Source organism: Caretta caretta, chromosome 1, assembly GCF_965140235.1.
Source record: "Caretta caretta isolate rCarCar2 chromosome 1, rCarCar1.hap1, whole genome shotgun sequence".
Taxonomy (NCBI): domain Eukaryota; kingdom Metazoa; phylum Chordata; order Testudines; family Cheloniidae; genus Caretta; species Caretta caretta.
This window is the reverse complement of record NC_134206.1, coordinates 147,174,562-147,198,320: the sequence shown is the minus strand read 5'-3', so window position 1 is coordinate 147,198,320 and position 23,759 is coordinate 147,174,562. Positions and strand designations below refer to the sequence as shown.

The 23,759-nt window shown below is 38.9% G+C and overlaps 1 protein-coding gene across 4 annotated transcripts in view; it reads right to left on the bottom strand.

The window, feature by feature from the left end:
- IL1RAPL1 (interleukin 1 receptor accessory protein like 1) overlaps positions 1-23,759 on the bottom strand; it is a 1,168,446-nt gene that overhangs the window by 624,831 nt on the left and 519,856 nt on the right. The window lies entirely within an intron of this gene.

Sequence of the window (23,759 nt, the reverse complement as noted above, 5' to 3'; positions counted from 1 at the left end):
TTCTTTTAAGAACCTGATTGCTTTTTTCATTGTTCTTAAGATCCAAGGGTTTGGGTCTGTGTTCACCTGTGCAAATTGGTGAGGATTTTTATCAAGCCTTCCCCAGGAAAGGGGTGTAGGGTTTGGGAGGATTTTGGGGGGAAAGATGTTTCCAAGCAGGCTCTTTCCCTGTTATATATTTGTTAGACGCTTGGTGGTGGCAGCAATAAAGTCCAAGGGCAAAAGGTAAAATAGTTTGTACCTTGGGGAAGTTTTAACCTAAGCTGGTAAGAATAAGCTTAGGGGGTTTTCATACAGGTCCCTACATCTGTACCCTAGAGTTCAGAGTGGGGAAGGAAACTTGACAGTGGCTATACTGTGCCGCCGTGGCTACATTGTTACTTTTATCATGCTAGCTTGATCAAAGCTAGTGCATGAATGTCTACCCAAGTTGGAAATTACATCTCTGGCTGCAATGTGGATGCACCCTCATTAGGATTCTGAATCCAAACTTTGCCATAACCAAACTAATTTACCTGGAAATTCATATGCTAGATCTTAACATAAGTGAAGGGGTTTTTTTTGGCCTGAATGGTTTGGCAAAAATTGGACAACTCGTTTGGACAAAATGAAGTCAGAGGATGCAAAAATAAAGGGCTTTTCCTTTTGAAATATTTCCCTTACCTATAATTGGCTCCTCAGAATTACAAAATGGCTTGGCCAAAAAAAGCTATATTTGTTTTAGTCCTCTTGTGCTTTTTTTCTTTAAACTAGTTTTGCAATCTGGATAGAATTACTTATATAGCTAGTTGGAATTTTTTCAAAATATTTTGATAAAAACAAAACAAATATGCATTTTCCCACAAAAAATGTTTCCTTACCAACTGTAATTTTTTTCTCACATTTTCCATGTGCCCAATAAAGCCTGCATGGTACAGGTATGTGTTTAAAGCACTCTTCAGACTAAAGCACACTTAACATGAAGAATAATGTTGTAAGTTGACCATGCTTATTCAGTAACCAAAAAAAAAAAAAACCTGTTTGGGTGAAATAAAAGTAGTAGTAGTAGATAGCTTAAAGGTGAAGTCAAGGAAGCACTTGAAAATTGGCTAAGATCTGGCTAATAGCTAAGAAATAGGTTTCAGAGTAGCAGCCGCGTTAGTCTGTATTTGCAAAAAGAAAAGGAGTACTTGTGGCACCTTAGAGACTAACCAATTTATTTGAGCATAAGCTTTCGTGAGCTACAGCTTCATCCGATGAAGTGAGCTGTAGCTCACGAAAGCTTATGCTCAAATAAATTGGTTAGACTCTAAGGTGCCACAAGTACTCCTTTTCTTTTAGCTAAGAAATATTCATTATCATTCGCCTGGAACAGTGGACAACTGTGGTGAGACCAGAGAGAGGGTAATTTACTTTATTAAAGTTAGGGAAGGGTTTTTTTCTTTCATTTTCTTTCTTTCTCTTTTTCTTCAAGCTATTGTATCTCTATCGCGGAGCAATGATACTTTAGATAACTTTCAAATTTAAATTCGGGTTTCCAGAAGAAATGTTTGCTGTATTTGATTTTCAGCCACCTTTTATTTATGGTTGAATACTTCACTGAGCTGTATGAAATGCACTGTCAGGAAGATTAGTTTTAGTTAGTATCAGTAGATCTTCTGAGAAGAATGTGAATTATTAAGAGATTGAGGAAAATGCTGATCATGCAAGTTTCTCAATGTTACCTGCTGCAATGTGCTTTCCACATTCACAATCTAGTTTTTCCTTCCACGAGGCTCACAATAAAAATTTCCTTCTTACTTTCTGATCTCAAATCCTTTTAACTATATTTTTTTCTGAATTATGTTTATTGTAATAGCACCACACAACAAAGTACATTATTATAGTATCTCTCATCACTAACAGATATTGGATGATATCTCAATACTATCACAGTACAATAAGGAGGGGAAGGGAGTTCTAACCTACATATACCTCTAAAATAAGTTTTGTTTTGTTTTTAAGTTAACCTACAGCTTCCATCAGAGGACCAGAACAATTTGTAAATGTTCACGTATTTGGATGCAGCATCTTATTTCTTCTTGTTTAGTACATAATTTAGGCCCTTATCAGTGAAGCTTGTAAATATGAGTACTAGTTATATGCTAGAATTTCCTCTCTGAAAATATTTGTGCAGCTGTGTAATACTCAAGGTGAGTTATTGCATATTTCAACCACAATTAAACAGAGATCTGACATTTACAATTTTCATGTAGCTGCAATGAGCTCCCAGATCCCCACTGCAACAGGCAATCAGCCTCTGCGCTTGCTAATAAGCAGCACACTTTGTTTCTACTGAGAGCTATGGGTGAACAAAGGAAAAACCCTCAGATTGTTCAGAAAAGTTATTTGGTTGTTTTGATCCTCACAAGTGTTGCTTTAGGGCAGGAGTACGGTTAAGAGCCCTGTGACGATTGGGGTAGAACAGGAGATTTCAAAATGGAAAGAGAATATCTCTGCACAATTTATAACCTGGTCTTTAGGAATTATCACAATATGTTCTCAACAGTATATCAAATGTACTTACAAAAATTGATGCCAGCAAGATCCAGCAAAGGTTATTTTAAATATGTAGGCAATTGGAACATGAGTTTAAAATAGACTCTCAAGTATGGTAGCTCCAGTGACTTATACATACATCTAATGGATCAAGGTTAAAAGGACATAAAGAGAAGAATCTCCAGCTTTTTCATTATATATCTCCTCCCATTTTAAGCACCCCTTTAATGTGGTCCCCCATTACTGTCATGCAGCCTCTGTTTAGGAGGACTGAAGGAGACTCCATCTATCAGTACACATCAATGTTACTTTTTGAATATTGTGGCATGGGATGCTAGAGACTGACACTAGAAGGACTAGAGAAAGATGCCCAGTACTGAAAATGCAGCCATCAGAGCCCCCTCCACTCACGCCAGGTGTAAGTCTGAAATATGAAGGTTTCTCCTCTCCCTTGTTAAATTTGCAACAAGTGACATTAACGGGCTCAACAGATGGAAGCCTCATTCAGTCCTCGTTGCCAGAGGATGTGTGATTGGGATAAAAGATCTTGCAAACAATGAGATTTTAAATGGTAGTCGTTTTAACAAGATAAGCATACTAGGGGTCCTACTCTCTTGTCTGTTTCATTCATTACTAATCTACCAGGACAGACCTGACTGATCTTCTGTACAATGGTATGTTTATTAATTTTGTAGAAAAGATCAAATAGTTTGAGACCTTTCTCCCATGTTTTCATTTTAGTGGTATTAGCAATTCTATAAATCCTACAACAAAGAGCTATTCATGGGGTGCTCATTTATAATGTATCTACTCAGAATGCTACTTTAATGTATCCCTGTTCACAGGGATATTTAGATTGAATTCATAAAATAAAACCCTATTGTTTGGATATGCTTCTTTTTATACAGAATTCTCCCGCCACATTTCTGTGAGCAAGGAAGGTGATGGATCTCTCACACTTCTTAAGCCATATCCTTGGTCCCTGCTTAGTCCCTTTGCACTAACAGAATGACACAGGTACCTTAATTACCCTCAGAAGAGCTGATGAGAATTCCTAAATTGTGGGGAAATCCTTGGCTCCTCCTCTCCCCCACAGTGCCAGGGGTGTATTGGATACAGGAAGCCACATTGTCGGGTACAGTGGAACAGTTCTGTAGCCTACGATTAGGTAGTATCTGCCTCCCACTGCAACTCAGCTGAGCGAAGTGTAAGCCCAAGGCAGACTGGGGACTGTGCCTCTCTAACTCTATTTATTGTGGTCAACTTGTGCAAGTTCCTCCACTGTGCTGTAACAACACACTTCTACAAGCAAGGGTTTCCCAGAAGCAGCAATGGTCAGAAGACCCCCTGATAGAATGGCTCCATGCTTCCAAAGGAACTGGGAAGGGCAGGAGGCAGGGAACAGTCTGAGGGTACAGGGTCCCCCCAAATGATTGTCTCTGAGTTTCAGATGACTCCCCCAAGATCTGCACAGATCTCAAGAAATCCGAAGATTTTGAGGGTTGAACCCAATGACACTTATGAGGGGAAACCTCACCTCCTTCCTCTTCACTAATGACGAAAGTGAATACTAAAACTGATCAGAAAATGTCCACCACAACCACCCCCTATGGTAAAAATGACTTTTCAGTGAAAAATTGAAAGCTGGTTATTTTTGTCCAAAAAATGATTTTTTTTTATTCAGAAAGGCCACCGGGGTGTCCATGGGAGTTGTATCTCAGATGCCCACATTCTCCTTTGTAGAGTGAGCTTCCTGGCCATACTACATCTTTCATTTTGCACCTACATCTCTCCTCTTGTCCCTAGCCACAATGCATCATGGGAGATGCAGTCCAGCAAGGAAACCCAACACACAGAGGAGATGGGACAAGAGGTAAAACTACAACTTCCACAAGGAACCATGGTGATATTTCCAAATGAATCTCTTTCAATTTTGGCTGAAATATTTAAGTTTCCAGCTGCCAAGCAAAATCTTTTCAGTTTGGGGGTATTTGCTTTTGCTATGAAAAGTTGAATCTCCCCCCCCCAAGAAATTTTGTTTAATCAAACCCCTACTTTTCCATAAACAAATATTTTCACTACTAATGTTTTGACCAGTCCTAGTGTGTCCACATTACACATATTAGGATGAAACTCAGGGAGTTTAATAGTATACTAAATAAATTATTCCCATACAGGTGGACATGAAGCACAGAATTAGAAAAGTTTGACTAAAGCATCATACACCAGTTTGGTTTCACAAACACCTCTTTTTAGGCAAGTGGGGAAGGGGGTGAGTAGGCTGTTAGCATGCTGACAGGGAGAGATGCTGTGACACATTAGGCTGCAGAAGGCAGTCTATTTAACTCTGCCAGCAATGTGATTAACTGGGCTGAGAGGTACTGTTACAAGCTGGCAGGGAAAGATTAAAGTGGAGATCAGGCCCGCGCATATAGGCCTTTTGTAGTTTTACCCTTTGGGTCTGCACGTACCTTTAGGTGAAGGAATAACAATCCACTGTTTTGAGAAATATGTTTCTGTTTGTTATTGAAATCTTATTGTGTCAGTGGCTCTGGGAGGAAAAGGGCTTACAAGGGCCAAACCCAGTTTTGCCAGTCAGGTGGTAAACGGGGCCTGTAGCCCAGAGATCCAGTCTTAAAATGGTAGGATTGCGCGATTCCAGAGTGAGGTATACTCGAGATGGATCAAAAGAGGACTAAAGCACAGCACACACTGTAACTATGACCCTGGCCTTGTATTATTATGCTCTTTGCAGAACTTTATGTTGTTCTTTATGGTGTTTATAATCATCTGGACTTTGCTATGACCTAATTCCTAAGTATCCTTGACTCATATTCCTAAACATACCCAGTTAAAAACTTTTACACACAGAGAAAAAATTACAATTTCCACATCAGGTACAAGATACCTCACCTTGTGGGCTGCTGCTTATTTACTAGATATAATATAACTATGGAGGCTATAACCATTTCTCACCAAGAAACATTATTTTTAAGAGAGATTTGTGTATAATTTGTTCTGCTTGCTACAGCTGTGGATATATGAAGGCAACAAACATTTAAATCCTAGGCCCTCTGTGTTTGCTAACATGGTGCAGAAATAAACTGTCATATTTAATCACAGACAGTAGCATGGAATATGAGCTGGTAAAGCTGAATGTTAAGAAACAATGCTAGTAGCCAGATGGGGTCAGGTTGACATACATTTTTAAGTCTGATTTACAGAGCATATGATTTATGTCTGTTCTGTTTAAATCAATAAGGACAAATATTGTTTATCAAATCTGACGGAAAACAGCAGAACAGGTTTCACGATGCAATGCTATTTACTGATGCCCAATATAGTCTGATAGTGTGATTTAACAAGGGCTGTTTCACACAATGCTTTTTCTTAAAAACCTAGACGTGGATTGGAGATTTCTTTAAATGCAAATGGTAATATATATATATATATATATATATATATTCCTTGCTGAAATAGAGTTACTGCCAGTATTGAAATAGACAAAATATTTAAACAAGAAAATGACAACAGAAGGCAAGAAAAAACTAAAGCTTACCGAATTATGGCTTGACCTCGTGTTCACTAAAGTCAATGGAAAAACTCCCATTGACTTCAATGGTTCAGGATAAGGCATTTAGTGCCAGTGTTAAGTTCCTATGTAAGAGGATTTAAAACAGATGAACTTCAACTAAGACTTCAAGAGAATTCACTCCATTTTCCTTTTGCTTTCCTGGCCTCTTCAGTTTTCATGTTGAGATTTTATGCTCACTCTGGGTAGTTTAGAAATTTCTAAATTATTGTGACCATGGGGGGTTAGTTTTAAATTCATGTGGCTCACAGGTTCCACTCATTATGGAGCTTCAGGCAATCATTTCATCGACTGAGGTCTGCTTTAATTGTTCTGTCTTGCTTTCAGTTAAACTTAATGCACCTAAAAAATTCCATTTAAATACAAATTGTTTAAAATAGATTTTTAAACAACAGCATGCTTCATAGTTGATTTTTAAAGCAGTTATTTGTGTTTCCAGAGGGAGTTTTGATGTCTGCCTAATTCCACAATTATAAATTAAGATTAAAAATGTAATATATTTTCTAAAGGAATTTTGGAGAATCGGCTCTCTAATAAAAATTCTTCCCTCTTTATAACTTGTTAATATTTCTGTGAGAAATGTTCCTACTCTGTTAAAAATTAAAAGGGAAAAATAATCTATTTAAGAAATCCATGAGTTCAGCTGCAACTCTTAGCTAAAATGAAATATTTTTCAAGTGACATATTGGCAAAGAACATGCAAATTAGAACATTTGTATCACTTTAAGTAATGGAAAAAATGAAACATAGAAAGGTCTATGAACATTAGCTCTACAAATGGCAGGTAGTTCAGCAAGAACTCTGAGCTAGGCTAATTTAACATTTTTTAAAAAAGCAGGAATGGCCAGAGTATAAAGACAATATACAAAGAATTACACAAAACAACTCTAGAAGTGTTTCCAGAACCTCTGTTGGGTCTAGAGACTTCCACACACATCTTGGACTGTCTGGGCACTCGAATTAATCTGGTGTAATTTATAACACAATGGCAATAGCTCCAATTGAACATTAGAGCATCCAGGGATAGTCAAGGTATAGCGTTGCCTAAAGGCATCCATATACAGGCCTTGTTTCAGGAAAGCATTCTTGACCACTTAAGCAAGCACAGGACTTAATGGACTGTTTAAAACTAAGCACATGTTTAATTTATTTCCTAAGGCACCTAAATAAGTGGCCTGATTTTCAGAGGTGCTGAGCCCCCAGTAGTTTCTCAATGGAGCCCTACTTGGCTGCAAGGATGCTTCTGGACAGAGCACAATCGGAGCCCACATGTATAGATATATGCAATTCAATTAGCAAGCAGCAGTAATGAATTTGGAAAAAAAGAAAAACGTCAATGTTAGGGTCAAGTATATTGTAAAACAAAATGTTGCAAGGGGAAGATCAGCCAATTTATTGCCCTGAGCCATGTTCTTTACTTATTAAAAAAAAAAAAAAAGCTGAGCAAGTAAGGGAGAACAGTAGTTGGTGCTGATGAAGTATGTCGGTGTGAAGAGCCAAGGAAGCAGAAAAGAGTCAACAAGCATCTAGGAGTTCAGCTTTCTGTGAACACAGAAAACAAGCAACTAAATAAACAAATCCAAAATACAGTTATCAGAGTAACAGCCGTGTTAGTCTGTATTCGCAAAAAGAAAAGGAGTACTTGTGGCACCTTAGAGACTAACCAATTTATTTGAGCATAAGCTTTTGTGAGCTACAGCTCACTTCATCGGATGCATACTGTGGAAAGTGTAGAAGATCTTTTTATACACACAAAGCATGAAAAATACCACCCCCCACCCCACTCTCCTGCTGGTAATAGCTTATCTAAAGTGATCACTCTCCTTACATTGTGTATGATAATCAAGTTGGGCCCTTTCCAGCACAAATCCAGGTTCTCTCACAAATCTCACAAAGGATGACCCAACACTCTCACAAATCTTGGGAGACAGGCCAGTGCTTGCCTACAGACAGCCCCCCAATCTGAAGCAAATACTCACCAGCAACCACAAACCACACAACAGAACCACTAACCCAGGAACCTATCCTTGCAACAAAACCCGTTGCCAACTGTGCTCACATATCTATTCGGGGACACCATCACAGGGCCTAAGAACATCAGCCACACTATCAGAGGCTTGTTCACCTGCACATCCACCAATGTGATATATGTCATCATGTGCCAGCAATGCCCCTCTGCCATATATATTGGTCAAACTGGACAGTCTCTACGTAAAAGAATAAATGGACACAAATCAGATGTCAAGAATTATAACATTCATAAACCAGTCGGAGAACACTTCAATCTCTCTGGTCATGCGATTACAGACATTAAAGTTGTGATATTACAACAAAAAAACTTCAAATCCAGACTCCAGCGAGAAACTGTTGAATTGGAATTCATTTGCAAATTGGATACAATTAACTTAGGCTTGAATAGAGACTGGGAGTGGCTAAGTCATTATGCAAGGTAACCTATTTCCCCTTGTTTTTTCCTACCCCCCACCCCCTCCTCAGACGTTCTTGTTAAACCCTGGATTTATGCTGGAAATGGCCCACCTTGATTATCATACACATTGTAAGGAGAGTGGTCACTTTAGATAAGCTATTACCAGCCGGAGAGTGGGCTTGTGTGTTGGGGGTGGGGGGGTGAGAGAACCTGGATTTGTGCTGGAAATGGCCCAACTTGATTATCATACACATTGTAAGGAGAGTGATCACTTTAGATAAGCTATTACCAGCAGGAGAGTAGGATGGGGGGAGAGAAAACCTTTTGTAGTGGTAAACACCCATTTTTTCATGGTTTGTATGTATAAGAACATCTTCTGTATTTTCCACAGTATGCATCCGATGAAGTGAGCTGTAGCTCACGAAAGCTTATGCTCAAATAAATTGGTTAGTCTCTAAGGTGCCACAAGTACTCCTTTTCTTTTTTTGAAAATACAGTTAGTATGTGAAGCCACAGTCACTTCAGTGAACATGGCTAATGGGGAGAGCTGCTCCTTATCATAGTGGAATGCTCCACTGGGGCTTCAGTTTAATATGTACTCAAGACTTTGCAAGTCTACTATACTACAGTCACTAGTATATTATAAAGTACTGTCCTAAATATTTATAATTGAACTTGTTTAACACTTGTTAAAATAAATGATACTATCCACTTGTTGTGAGGCAATTGCCTTGATCTTTTATCAGGTTTCATTTATTCACTAATTCACCCCATTTGAAGTCTGCACTGTCTCTCCCAATCATTAATAGAAAGGCTCTAATATACTCTGAACATTGTTTATTTGTTTATTTATAGATAAAACAAGTTTTACAAAAAGTTTTAATTCATGCAGAATCTATTATTTTAGGCCTATTCATAAAAAATATTTTTTTCATCATACAAGTCAGATGGAGAATTCCACTTCTCTTTATTAAATGCTCGGAAATGTCTCAGCAGGTGACTCTTACTTATTTTGCATCAGTTACATCAGTAATGCTAAATACTGTATCCTGAAAAAGCATGTTCAGCATATCAGAAAGCACAGTTATGACAATATGATCAATCACAGCCCACTTTTTATTCTGGCAAGTAATGGACACACAAAGAAAGAGACATCTATTTTATTTTTACCTGTCTGGATGACATATCAATAGCAAAGAATGCAAAGGAAATTAAATTTTGTCTTGGCAAAAACAGTTTCTCTCGCCTGAAAAAGAAAGGATGTTTCTTCTATTTTTGAAAAAATTCAAAATGTGACTCCTCTGGACTCCCAGATTCCATCTCCCAGAGATAGACATTTTACAGAAAAATAGTATTTGTATATAGATGTTCTATTTAATTTCCAAGGACAAGTGAGTAAAACAATTGTGAAGTCACTGCAAAATACATAGAATAATAGAATATCAGAGTTGGAAGGGACCTCTGGAGGTCATCTACTCCAACCCCCTGCCCAGAGCAGGACCAATCCCAACTAAATCACCTCAGCCAGGGCTTTGTCAAGCCTGACCTTAAAAACTTCTAAGGAAGGGGATTCCACCACCTCCCTAGGTAGACTGCACCAAGTTTTTTCTTCTAATATGTAATTTCTATGCCTAATATGCCATATAAAAAATCACCTCTTTTGGGGAGGGTTAGAAAGAGGCATGGAAATAAGAATGATATTGCCTTAAACTTCTCATCAACCATGTGAGTAAACACAATCACAGAATCTAAAAATAATACATTACAATCAGAGAAAGCTGGCGGATATGGCCCAACAAAGCTAATGGTGTACAGGGGAAGTCACTATAGGGTATCTCCTCATAAGGCTGATTCAGATCACAGAATTGATACTGCATTTTTGGGGAGCTACTGGCTGATCATCATTACATGTGTATCACCTACCAATGTAGGCCAGTGGCAGCTACTGCCCAGAATACCTGGTGGAGTTCCAGGTAGTTCTCTCTCCTCCCCCTCATGAGTTGACCATATTTTCAAAGTGAAAAACTTGAAACTCTGAAGTCAGGAGGTCACAGGAACATATTTTGTTGAGTGATAAGGGAGGTTGGTAGGGAAATTGGAAGAAAAAGTATGCCTCTTCCCTCGCCTAGCCCTCAGACCCTTTCTGTGATAAAAAAGCAAGCATGACGAGCATGGGGGGAGAATACAGTGGGTTTTCCCCCACTTACTTTGCCTTTTTTGCTCTCCAAAAATTCAAAGTTTTCATTAAACTTGTATTCCCTGCTTTGTGCATCATATGTACTGCAGGGCCAGAAGTCCCCAAGCGCAGATAATTATACTGCAGCCATAAGGAACTGGAGCAGCTCAAGCCCCCGGTGGCTGCAGAGTCTCCAGTGGCAGCAGACAGTGCTGCACTATATATAGTCCATCAACCTCACCACACAGCTGAGACATTATTCGTGGGATTAGCCCAATTAGCCTCTTCTGACTAGCAGCCCTTGACATAACTATTAAAATGACTCTCGTTACTCTCGTGTCTGAGCACCTAGAATAGCTTTCTGCTGACCTATAAAACAAGCTTTAAGAGCATTTTTCACTAGGTGCCATAATCTCCATTACTGCTGTGTAAATGATCATAACAAATATTTTATCTGGTAAAGTTAGCCTCCAACTGCTCTGAGAATACCCAAAAGCTGATAATTTTCTGAAATATATTATTTATTCATTTTTATTTGATTAGTAGCTTTTCAATTGTTTATTCTATGGGCTGATTGTAAGGATCTGGCATCCACACTGTGTTGCTTAGTTTTGATTGGTCAGGTAAATTGCATGGTATTTTCCTTTTTCCCTGATTGGATGAGCATGAAAGAACTTCTGATACAAATATCCGCATGTGCAAATTTAAAATTTGGTTTCCATAACCACTCAGGTATACAATCTGAAATTTACTCTCTGAAAATGTTTGCAAATAAAACTTACTCTATTACTTGAAAATAAAGAGGCACAGGCAAGGCTGAAGTGAATTCTTTAAGCATGTTTAAATAATAATTGCAGGGAACATTTTGCATTGTTTGTCCAGCTCAACTGCTCATCCCTCAAATCGAAGGTTAGCTGTTACAAGAGCAGCTAGACCCAGGGAAGAGAATGGAATAAGTGAAAAAACTACCATTCCTCTTGAAGTGCAAGTGGGATGGCTTGTGTCTCACTAGCAATGAAAGTGTATATACTGCTGAATGTGGACTGAAAGATATGCGACTGCCATATAAAACAGTGGTACTCAGCCTTTTCCATACTGAGCTCCCCCCTATTCCCTTACTAGGAATCCCTCCTCCCATCTAGCCGGGATACATTTTTCTCCACCTCCTCCACTTACCAATACAGGAAGGGCAGAGTGGTAATAATTCCTCTATAGATTATGAATCTCAGGTTGAGAACCCATAACCAAAATACATATTATGCACTTTCTGCCTGAATTTTTCATTCCTGTCATCAGTGTTAGTGCTGTTTATTAAACATTTAATTGTTTGGGTTTTTTTAATAAGGAAAATATTTACGGAAATACTAGGCAAACTCTGCAACATATTGTAAAATATACTATTCATTAAATTAATAAATGATGTTTGCATCGTATTGTCTGAATGTATTCAGCATATTTACATTTTTGTGTCTCTTTTGCCCTTCTGCACATTTACAATAATTATTATATAAATATTAACTGAACAGATTTATTTGCGTATGGTGTGTAATTTCTTCAAGCTAATCATTTTCAGAGTGCAGCAGTGTTTGTTACACAGTGCTGCAATACGGATGTTGAAATATATGCTTCATTACGAATTGCTTGCTTTCAGAATGTAATAGAGAAATAGAAATCGTATCCTTAGAACAACAAAGAGAAGCAGCTATAACAACTTCAGTTTTGTGGAGGTTTTGTCACATGCTCAGCAAATATTTTATTGAATTTTAAAATTAGAGGTTTACAAAACTCAATATATCTATCCCTCCCTCCTTTCCTCCCTCCCATGTAAGAAAGCAATAAATTACGGGGACGTCTATGGAAGTTATAACACGCAGATGGAGTGCTGCTCTTGCACGGAGCCATATTGACATCTATGCAGGCGCAGCATTCCACCCATGTACTGTCAACTGCAGATTCAAGGTCTCCCTTATCCATTCTTTAGTTTTGAAACATCACGTGTGAAATTCTATGCCCGCTGAAAGCAATGACAAATCTCCCATTGACTTCAACAGGGCCAGAATTTCACCGCACATGTGGATACTATTTGGGTCAAATAGCGGTTTGGAATTTTCATAGCCTCAACATCGTCCTGTGTTGAGAGCATCCTGATTCACAACTGTTCCATGAATAGCGTTAAAGTAAAATGCTTTACAGTCTGATAAGAGAAACTAAAATTAGCACAATGCTCTTTGACATCTGAAAGCAGAGAATTGTCTTCTAATGGCCTTACTGCACACTGGTAAGGGGGGAAAAATCCCTTATTCATACCAAAATAGCTCAATTACCATGGGATGGCATGAATTTTTATCCACCATAACTTGTCTACACCCATTCCCTCAATAATGCTGCTATGAGAACATGGAAAATCTTAGCAAACTGCCTACTCTGAGGAAACATGTCATACCTTTGAACCCCATCAATTACTCTGTCTCTGCTACTGTCAATGATGAGAGCATGAGTTCTTAAACAGAACTGATTTTCATTCCATTATTTATGGTCTTTTTTTTTTTAAATATTACTCTTTCTGCCTTCTCAGAAGTCGTATACTGTGCTTTTGGCTTCCACTGTGGTAGGAAAAACAGTCCTTAAAATGCAAGCAGAAATAGTGCTGATTAACCTCACAGATACTGGAGGGAAGATTAATGAAAAATGGCTTTAGTGCACATGACAGTGATGAAACCAAATTAATGAAGTGTTACAAAAATTCTCTTTCTGGAAACAGGAGTTGTGTGTTCATCGAGTAATATCTGTTATGACAGAACTTGCAAGCATAGCTTCAGCTACGGCCCCCTTAGCGTTTTCTTATTTTCCAGGATTCATAAGTTTACCCTAAACCAAAACTTGTCATTAAATACTAGAAGATCAATTTTATGTTTTTAATTCAATTGCATAAAATTAAATACAATGATGCTTTTTTAAGTTAGTGAAAGTGAGGAATAATTGTTTTCTTTCTTTCTTTCTTTCTTTCTTTCTTTCAATATCTAATGAATTAATCACTGGATCTCTTTCCTTGTTAGTTTTCTATGGGATTCAGACAAATCCTCACTGAAGGTAGAATACCAACTCCACAGCCATCTTGTTTAATGTGAAGCTGAAAGAAGAAAATAAAATGCCGGCGCTAAGTGTATTGGTGTTTTCATTGGTTGACTTGAGGACCGTGTGTGGAAAAGACAATTTGCTTCAAAATCTGAATGAATGTGGGAGAGTTCTGAAACGGTTGAGAATACATGGGAGCACTGGATCAACTTTGGGAAGGAAACTTGCATCAGAAGAATGGCAGAGGGAATCAGTACTTCAAAGGTATCGAGCACAATGCACATATGTGCAGTCTCAAAAAAAAAAAGTTACATCGTGAATGAATCTCTTGTGCAAGTTCTGGGAGATGATAGGTGAAAGGCTCTTTCAAGATCTTAGATAAAGGGGTCATTGTGTGTTTCTCGTATGTGACGATAGGTTTGTCCATTGTACCTTGCTTAGCACACATCATAACAATAAGTGAATTTAATGAAATGGCACCACTTTCATTCAAAACTTCAGAAAAACTAAATTCCAAGCAAAAATGCCATCTCATCTTCACACGTTATGATAAGAAAAATATTCAGTCTCTCAAAATTTCATGAAACACCAACATGCCACAGGTCCAAAATCTTCTTAGAAGTAATAACTAAAGCATTTTATCTCATACTCAGAGGTAAAAATTGGGCTCTTAAAATTGTCACTATTCACTAGAAATATTATGTTACTTCGAAATACTCTAGAATGGTACTGTTGAAAACCATGTTACAGAAATAATTCTATAAAACAGACTGGCTTTTTAGCACCCAGATTAACAATGTATATACAGTAATATTGTCCAAAGGCATTCTGTCAAGGTACACAAAGTATCTGTGATCAGTGACTCTACCATACTCTTTGCATGGGAAAACTAAGTGAACATTGTTCTGGGTTATTGACAAAATACTCACAGAAGTGGACATTTAAATAAAACGCTAAAAACCACAAGCAGTAATTTGTTGCTGATTCATAAGACAGAAATGAGACATTCACCAATATGTACAATCAATAGTCTAGTTTTCACTTCTCTTAGTGGTGAGCCATATACATTTTCAGTAAGCCCAGTTTTGATGAATGATCAATCCAATTTGGGATGCTGACCATGGTACGACTAAGGCCTACTCTATATTTAAAAAGTACACCACCAGTTTAACTAATTCAATTTAGTTAAACGGGTGTACTTTTTTAATATAGGCAAGGACTAAATGAAAAGATATTTACTCTTACTGTAGGTATACCAGACACTATTATTAATTTTAAAAGTTAAAAAAAAAAATAGCACTCTTTTCTTCACCTCTCATAGGGTTGCCAGGTGTCTGGTTTTCGACCAGAATGCCCGGTCAAAAAGGGACCCTGATAGCTCTGGTCAGCACTGCTGACCAGGTCGTTAAATTTCCCGTTGGTAGTGCTGCAGGACTAAGGCAAGCTCCCTACCTGTCCTGGCACTGTGCTACGCCCCGGAAGCAACCAGCAGGTCCATCTCCTAGGCGGTGGGGAGGGCACGGGGCTCCACGCACTGCCCCCAACCGTGAGCACCAGCTCCACACTCCCATTGGCCGGGTACCATGGCCAATGGGAGCTGGCAGGGGGGGGTCTGTGCCTGTGGGTGAGAGCAGCACATGGAGCCTCCTGGCTCCTCTGACTAGGAGCTGGACCTGCTGCTGGCCACTACCGGGGTGCAGTGCGGAGCCAGGACAGGCAGGAAACAGACTGCTTAACCCCACTGCACTACTGACCGGGAGCTGCCTCAGGTAAATCCGTGCCTCAATCTAGAGCCCTCTCAAACCCAGAGCCCCTTCCTGCATCCCAAACCCCTCATCCCTGCCTCCACCCTAGAGCCCGTATCCCCTCCTGCACCAACACCCTGCCTCAACCCACAGCCTCCTCACACACTCCAAATCCCTCAGCCTCTCCCTCCAGCCTGGAGCCCCCTCCTGCACCCCAAACTCCTCATCTCCAGCCCCAGCCCAGAGCCCGCACCCCAACTCCCTGCCCCATCTCAGATCCCCCTCGTGCACCCTGAAATCCTCATTTCTGGCCCCACCCCAGAGCGTGAGGGAGGACGAATGTAGTGAGTGGGGGGCAGGGCCTCGGGGGAAGGGGCGGGGCTAGGGTGTTCAGTTTTGTGCGATTAGAAAGTTGGCAACCCTACCAGGCAACTTTGTTATCAGAATAACACTGGCTTTCATGATAAACCTTATTCATTTAAATGAATATCTTACTTAAATAAAACCCCACAAGAATCCTTTAGTAATTTTTAATAAACACTAAAACATGTCTCCCATCTGCAGTATAACTCAAAAATTGTTTTAATACTCCAAAAGGCCTAAACTCACTCTAAAGAGGAAATATATGAACAGCTAAGTAACATCTAATTACTCCATTTCCTCCTGCAAATGAATAATATTTTCCAAAATAATCCAAAGGTCAATATCACAAATAACCAGAAATGAGATGGGATAAATAATCTATCTACCCTACATCTTAACTTCATAACTACATGAAAAAGACATGGATATGCTTTTTAATTTGTTGAAGTGAAGGGGGGAGATTAGCTTTTGTGCTGCTAATACTCACCCTCCCATGCAGGTAAGTAGAAACTGGGCAGAACATTGACTCTGTCCTCTCTGGCTCTCCACTACACAAATCAGAACAGCTGAGCCAGCACAGCAAGAGAACTAATCTGCTGCTGGTCTAGAGCAATAGTCAATTACTTCCTCAGTGGAACAAAATGGGAAGCCCAACAGGAAATTGTCATAATTCCTTCTTGGCCCAGACCAGGAACAGATACACGCTGACCCCTATTATGAGTTGAAAATAAACACTCACTCTAGTCCTAAGAAAGTAATAAAGCAAGATACAGACACACAGTAACTGGAAGGTCAGGCAATTTTTTATTAAACAATACGAAAGTGAGCACAAAGGTCTTGGAAGAACTGTAGTAACTTTAAAAAATAATCTATATTATAAAAGTGGCTGAATTAACAACCATGCAAGAGTGAAATGTTTCTGGGGGAAAATAGAAACAAAATCTTCCATTAGCTGTTCACAAGATGTTTTCAAGAAAGCGCGTCATTAGCATTAGAGCTGTGCAGAAGCCAGAATTTCCTTCCTGGGGAAAATGTTGCATTTCCAAAAATATTGCATTTAGAAGCACATTTCCAATTCCTTCCATGGGCGGAAGGAAATGAAAAAAAAAAAGGGAACAACTAAAACTGTACTTTTGCAACAAATCTGGACTGAATGGGAAGCTAAGCCTAGAAACTGTGTAGCCCTCTCACCTACCAGGTCAGCAGTCCAGGGAGCCCGCCCACCAAGGAGCCAGTCACCCTGCTCCCACGTAGCCCAGAGAGGAGGGGAAATTAGCTGCCTACAGATCCAGCTGCCTGGAAAGCTACATGCCCCTGGGTGCCTGGCAGCCCATGAGGCAGGCTGCTGGATACTTCAGTGTCACTTCAGTGCTGCCAGGCAGGCAGCAAATGGAGCCAGATAGCCAAGGAGTTGGGCTGCTCAGGATGCCAGGGAACGAACCAGCTGGGGAGCAGGCCAGCAGTGGAGTGGGCCTCCTGACTACCTGGGTAGCCTGTGCAGCCTGAGGAGCTTGGCAGCCTGGCAGTCCCAAAGGCAGGCAACCAGAGATCTTAGTGAGCCTGGCAGCTCACTGGGCAGGCTGCCAGGGAATGGGGCAGACAGAGTAATCTTGAAGCCAGGCAGGCGGTGAGCCCACCAAGCTCGGCCAGACAGGGAGCCTACCCTCCAACCAGCGGGCTGGTTGGAAGACATGATGGCATGGTGGCCAGCCTGCCTGTCTCCATGGTTTCCATCAAAAATGTTGGCAAAATCAACACATTCCTGCAGAACCTTTCAATTCTGCTGACTTACATTTCCTGACAAAAAACTTGTTTCATAGGAATTTTTTTGACCAGTTCTAGTTAGAGTACATCAAAATATGCTTAAATTTCTATGCATAATTAGTTGATTCACACCAACCCCTAACACTGCATCTCCTCTGGATCCATACTTCCAGTAATACATATTCTAAATTTTATTTAGATATACACCCATAGATTTACATGGCCCCCAACTCTGCAGTATCTGAGCAACTCTCAAGCTTTAGAAGAGGAATAATTAACAATCTGTCTCAGTCTTCCTGCTTTCCCAGCTTGTAGGAGAAGCAGTTTGATTAGTCCATAAGGTATTTTTTGTTTATTATTGTGTATGAATGTGTGTGAAGGAATTGTTGGAGAAAAGCTAAACTGAAGAAATGAGTTTTGCAGTGTGTTCTTAAAAAGGCAAGGTCCACGATCATTCTCGTCACTTGTGAAACTGAGATCTACCGTCTAATTCTAGCTCCTGTGAAAATTGTGTGCCCTGTGCTCATGAGCCTCTATATAGGAAAGTCCAGGAGACAGAAGCTCTTTCTCAAATTGATGGGGGCTTCTCTAGGGATTTGACTACCAGGAGAAAGACCTTGAACTGGAGTCTGTATTTGATAGTGCAGAGAGCATGACACTGAGGCATGTGTCACTGTTGCCTGCACAGTTTAACCGACAGTCTGCTACACTTTGCACCAGTTAAACATGCACTTTAACGTGCCTTGTGTGGTGAGCAGTGCTGGGAGAGAGCACTGGGAGTTGGTCCCTTCCAACCCTGATATTCTATGATTCTATTGGGATGATTTAATTGGGGATGGGTCCTGCTTTTGAGCAGGGGGTTGGACTAGATGACCTCCTGAGGTCCCTTCCAACCCTGATATTCTATGATTCTATGAGAGCTCTCCCAGCACTCTAAAAAAAAACACCTCCATGAGGGGCGTAGGTCCTAGCACTGGGAACCCAGCTCCCAGCACTGGGGCACTGTCTACACTGGCACTTTACAGCCCTGCAACTTGCTGTGCTCAGGGGGGTGTTTTTTCACACCCCTGAGTGAGACAGTTGCAGGGCTGTACATTACCAGTGTTGACAAGCCCGTCAGGTGTGATAAAAAGAGCCAAATGTAAATGGCAATGGATTTTTTTTTTGTGACCATGGCTATTTAAGTGTCCATTAACAATAAGTCAAAAAGGACAGTCTGAAGAGAATTAAATAGAATAGGAATGTGTATAATTTGCCCTGATGAGTATTTATTGTTTATTTGCATGAGAAAAGAAAGAAATTACCTTGACTTTCAGTTCAAAACAGAATTTGCACTTAGGAAAAAAATAATTTTACTTGTGTATTTCATAAATTTGATCTGAAAACACCTGATACACATATGTGAAAGCCAACAATGATGTTGTTACAGAGCCACATTTTAGATTAAAGCCACACCTTGAATGCACTACAACTACTAAGGCTACAAACCCTTTACTCTGCGAAGTATTTATTATAAATGAACAAAACGACTAAATTCATTAAAAACATTAAATTGACAAAACAATTTCCATCCATTTTTAAAAGAGAAAAAGTAGCATTAAAAATAAACCAATGCTTAACAAGGAAAGAAAAAAAGGAAAACCATCTTATAATTTACAAAAGACAGCCAGAAATGCAAGTATTACTGATAATTGTTTGAGCTTTCTAATCTTATGACTTTACTGTGCCTGTCTCTCAAACTCCGTATCACGCTGTCATGTAAACATTAATAACAAAGTTTGCTTTGAAAGACAAAGCTAGAAGTTGCCTTTAATATATTTGGTTACAATGTATTTTTTTTAAAAAATTCTAAATAAATGCTACATTTATATAATATGAAGAAATAGGACTAGAATAGATCTGAGCAGCTAATTTGGAATCACTACTGTCTAGTATGTGAAGAAATCTATTTAGTAGCAAAATACCTCTAGACTTGTGAATGACACAAATCCAAAAGGACACAGACTGTTGTTCCATAAGAGATCAACCAGTTTAGTAGAAATATCCATAGCAGGAATCAATACTACAGATACATATGCCACAAATATTAAGAGGTGGCAGATATGTTGTAATGTTATAAATGAATAGATTCTGAAAATGCTATAGTATGCACACAGAAAAAAGGTTACACACACATGCATTTAAAAAAAAAAGAATGAAGTTATCAAATTGGTTATGTTCTATGTTTCTTCAGTCCACACCAGATCTTGTTTTCATAATATCCTAGCTAATGCTCCAGGATATAGATCTATATGCAATTATAAACTGTGGCAGCTGGCAGTTGTCAGAGAGAAATAGATAATCCTAGTTCCTTTCTACAACACCCTAAAATCTATTTTATTTTATTTTTTCAATCAGATTCTGAGTGTCATCTAAAGAAAACAATCTGATAGCATAGGAGTGAAAATCACTCTGCGACGTAAGACATTCCAAATGGAAAAGCATACAACTCCCCCATTTATGGATATTTCAAGACAACAGAACTATCCAAGGAAATTTTTCTTCATATTCCATCATTTGAATACATTTAACACTTTTTTTCATTTTCAAAAGTTCTCTGCTCAAAATGAGGTTTTCCCTCCCTCCCTTTTTCAACAGGATGTGGCTGCGTAATGCCTGTTTCATGTACAATTTTAAAAAATGTTAGTAATGCCTGTAGGTAAATTGTTTTCATTAAGCAGTCACATCATCCAAATTGTGGTATGACATAACACCCACAGTCATGCTGTGAACTGTAGCCATTTTAAACTGGGTTCTCTTCAGATCTCAGTTACATAACGACTCAGCTTAGCCAATACTTTGATGAAAGTGGTCATTTTTCTCTTTCCAAAACTGAACAGAAACCTGGTGTTACCGGGTACTGTGCTATTGAGGATGCTGGATGAAAGCCTGCCCTCCCCTCCCACACCGCCTTGATGTCAGTAGGAGTTTTGCCCCGACTTAAATAGGGCAAAGATTTTACCAGTTGTCTTTCAGATGACACATTACATTGAGATCCTGATCACTTGGGGTCATAAAAGACTTCTGGACAATTCTTTTACTGAAAAGCGCATCAGGATAGCTGCAGAAAATTCTGCTTCTCCAGTGTATGGTTTTATTTTTTGCTTTCAAATATTTCTGTGCACAGAGTTTATTTTATTAATATAGTGTCATCGTCACAGGCCACGGCACATAATACAATAAATACACATTTTAAACGGACACTAGTGCAAAAAACCACAAATTTTAAAACTAAAACCTACACAATTAGCTGAGACCAATAGGACGACAATCTATTTAATGAAAACATTGTCAATACATAGCAAATATTCTAATTTCTGAGCTGATGGCATCTGGGCCAAGAATAGAGATAACCATTTATTTCTCAGGTGGGAGTACGGGTGACAAGATACTACGTAGTGTTGTAAGTCTTTAACATGGCCAGACCTGCATGGACAAAAATGATTTAAGTTTCTCAATACCAGCATATACCCCTCCCAAACTGGTCACCTGCATGGTTTGGAAATGGAGACCTGTGAAGGTCCCCCTTAAAATACAGTTGTTGAAAATATCTAAATATTTCTCATAATGATGGATAATCTTTAAATGAGAAAGCTAAGGAAACATATTTGTTGTATGAACAGCTGTCATATCCAGTTGTTTGCAGATATCTTCTGTTCTGAGCTTAATTAATGTTTTCACACTTTTTTGGTTAGTCTTAACTAAGTCAAGCTCCTACAAGAACCAAAGAATGGAGGGCTGTGAACTTGTAAAAGCCAAAGGAACTTCAGAGTATGTATCTTGTTGAGCTGTTCCTCCACATGTAAACTTGGAAGGCACCTACCGATTCATATGCCGAATACAGAGCCAATAATTAATATAAAGGCATGATGCTTTGGTCAAAATAGCACATTTCCCTACCTCTGGCCTCAGTAAAACAGTTGGGGTGTTATTTGGGAGTTTATTTAAGCATTCTCCTTAAAATTGTGTGCCGCACCATCCCTAACTAACTAAGATTGGTGCAGAAATTTGGGACTGCAATATGTCATATTTAGGCACACACTTCAGTTGTGAAAACTCCAAGAGCTGGTGTGATTAGATTGACCCTGTAGACTTCAGTAAAATACAACACTGCTTTCATAGAATTTGTCTTTCTTCTTTACCTTCTCTGTGGGTTTATCCCACTTGCCAATATAAGTAAAACATATCTAAATAAACCTGTTACACTTGATGACCATCAATCATCCATTTATGCGTCCAAAGACAATTACTTCAGTTTTCTGACAGTTTATGGGCAGTTTGAGTCCTTTAAGATATGCTTCAAGTCCAGGGAAGTTTGCGACAGCAGAACCACGTAAAGAAGGACTAACACGAATCTGTTCCTAATTTTGGGAGGGAAATATTGCACCCCTTCTAAAGTCATCACAACCTCATTAGTATAAAAATGAAAAAGTTGCCAATAAGCAACTCTGATGGACACCTTTTGTGATGGATACAGGGTCAGTTAGCTCACCTGAGCCACTGTGAAGGGGTATCAAAAGATAAAGGAGCCTAAGGTCTATAGAAGCCCTCTCAAGTTTCTCCCAGAGATGTTCTCTGTCAGTAGAAACAAGAGCCAATATCAGGTCGACAAAATCAGCATAAAATTTTCCCAGCTTGGAGGAACAATACTTATATATCAAATGAGATCAGACAAATAGTTATCATTTAATTCCAGAAACGAGCTTATTACTCAGGAAATAAATTACAATTCTCTGCACAGTCCTCTTATCTGGTGTAAATTTTTTTTTAAAAAAATCACATTTAAGAGACCAATTGAGAGTTAATTCCCAGGATAATTTTTGTCATTTTTTTTATAAAGTGAAACAATAATACCCTTGGCCGTACCTGAGCGATATTATTAAAAAGTTTTGCTAACATATGGACCCACCAAAAACTTCTGCTGGAAATGTACACAGAGATAAAGTTTTGTATACCTTTATCTCTGTAATACTGGATTTCACATTTTATCATAGTACTACAATTATAATGGAATTGCATTATTCATAGATTCTAAGACCAGAAGAGAGCTTTGTGATAATCTAGTCTAGTCTACTTTCTTACATTACACAGGAGACGGGACTTTCCTGGAATATTTCCTGTTCGATTGAGAACATATCTTTTAGAAAAACATCTAGTATTAATTTTAAAATTTCCAGTGATGGAAAATCCATTACAGTGGTTGATAAGTTGTTCCACTAGTTAATTACTCTCACTGTTAAGAAATTGTTTCTTTTTTCTAGTCTAAATTTGTCTAGCTTCAACTTCCAGTCATTGGATATTATTATACCTTTGTCCACTGGACTGAATAGGTCTCTAGCATCATCAATTTTCAAATTTCTATTCCCTATGTAGGTGATCTTAATCTTCTTTTGATTAGATGAATAGATTGAATTCCTTGAGTCTTTAGGCATATTTTCTAATTATATAATCATTCTTGTGACTGAACCCCCTCCAATATTTCAACATTCGTCTTCAATTGTGGGCAGCAGAACTGGACACAATATTCTAGTAGCAGGCACACCTGTGCCAAATACAGAGGTAATATCTTCTCTACTCCTATCTGATATTCCCCTGTTTATATGTCCAAGGATTACATTAGGCTTTTCGGTCACATCATCACACTGGGAGCTCATGTTCTGCTGATTATCTACCATTGCCTGCAAGTCATTTTCAGAGTAACTGCTTTCCAGGATAGAGTCCCCCTGCTTCTGTAACTACAGCCTGCATTCTCTGTTCCTGGATGTATGACTTACATTTGGCCATTTTGAAATACATATTGTTTGCTAGCACCCAGTTTACCAAGCTAACCTATTTGCTAAACCAAACCACCACTTTGGCAGTGAGCTACCAATCCAAACACACTAGTATGTCTATTGAATGTATCTGCACATCTATTCACATCTATCCTCTATTCTTTTATGTGTCCAATCTGAAAAAAGTGGACAGGAAAAATATTAATAGTTTAAGCACTGAGGTGAGAAGCAAATAAGACAAAATGTTAAAAATATGTAAAGAAAGGCTTATGTTTAACAGTATTTT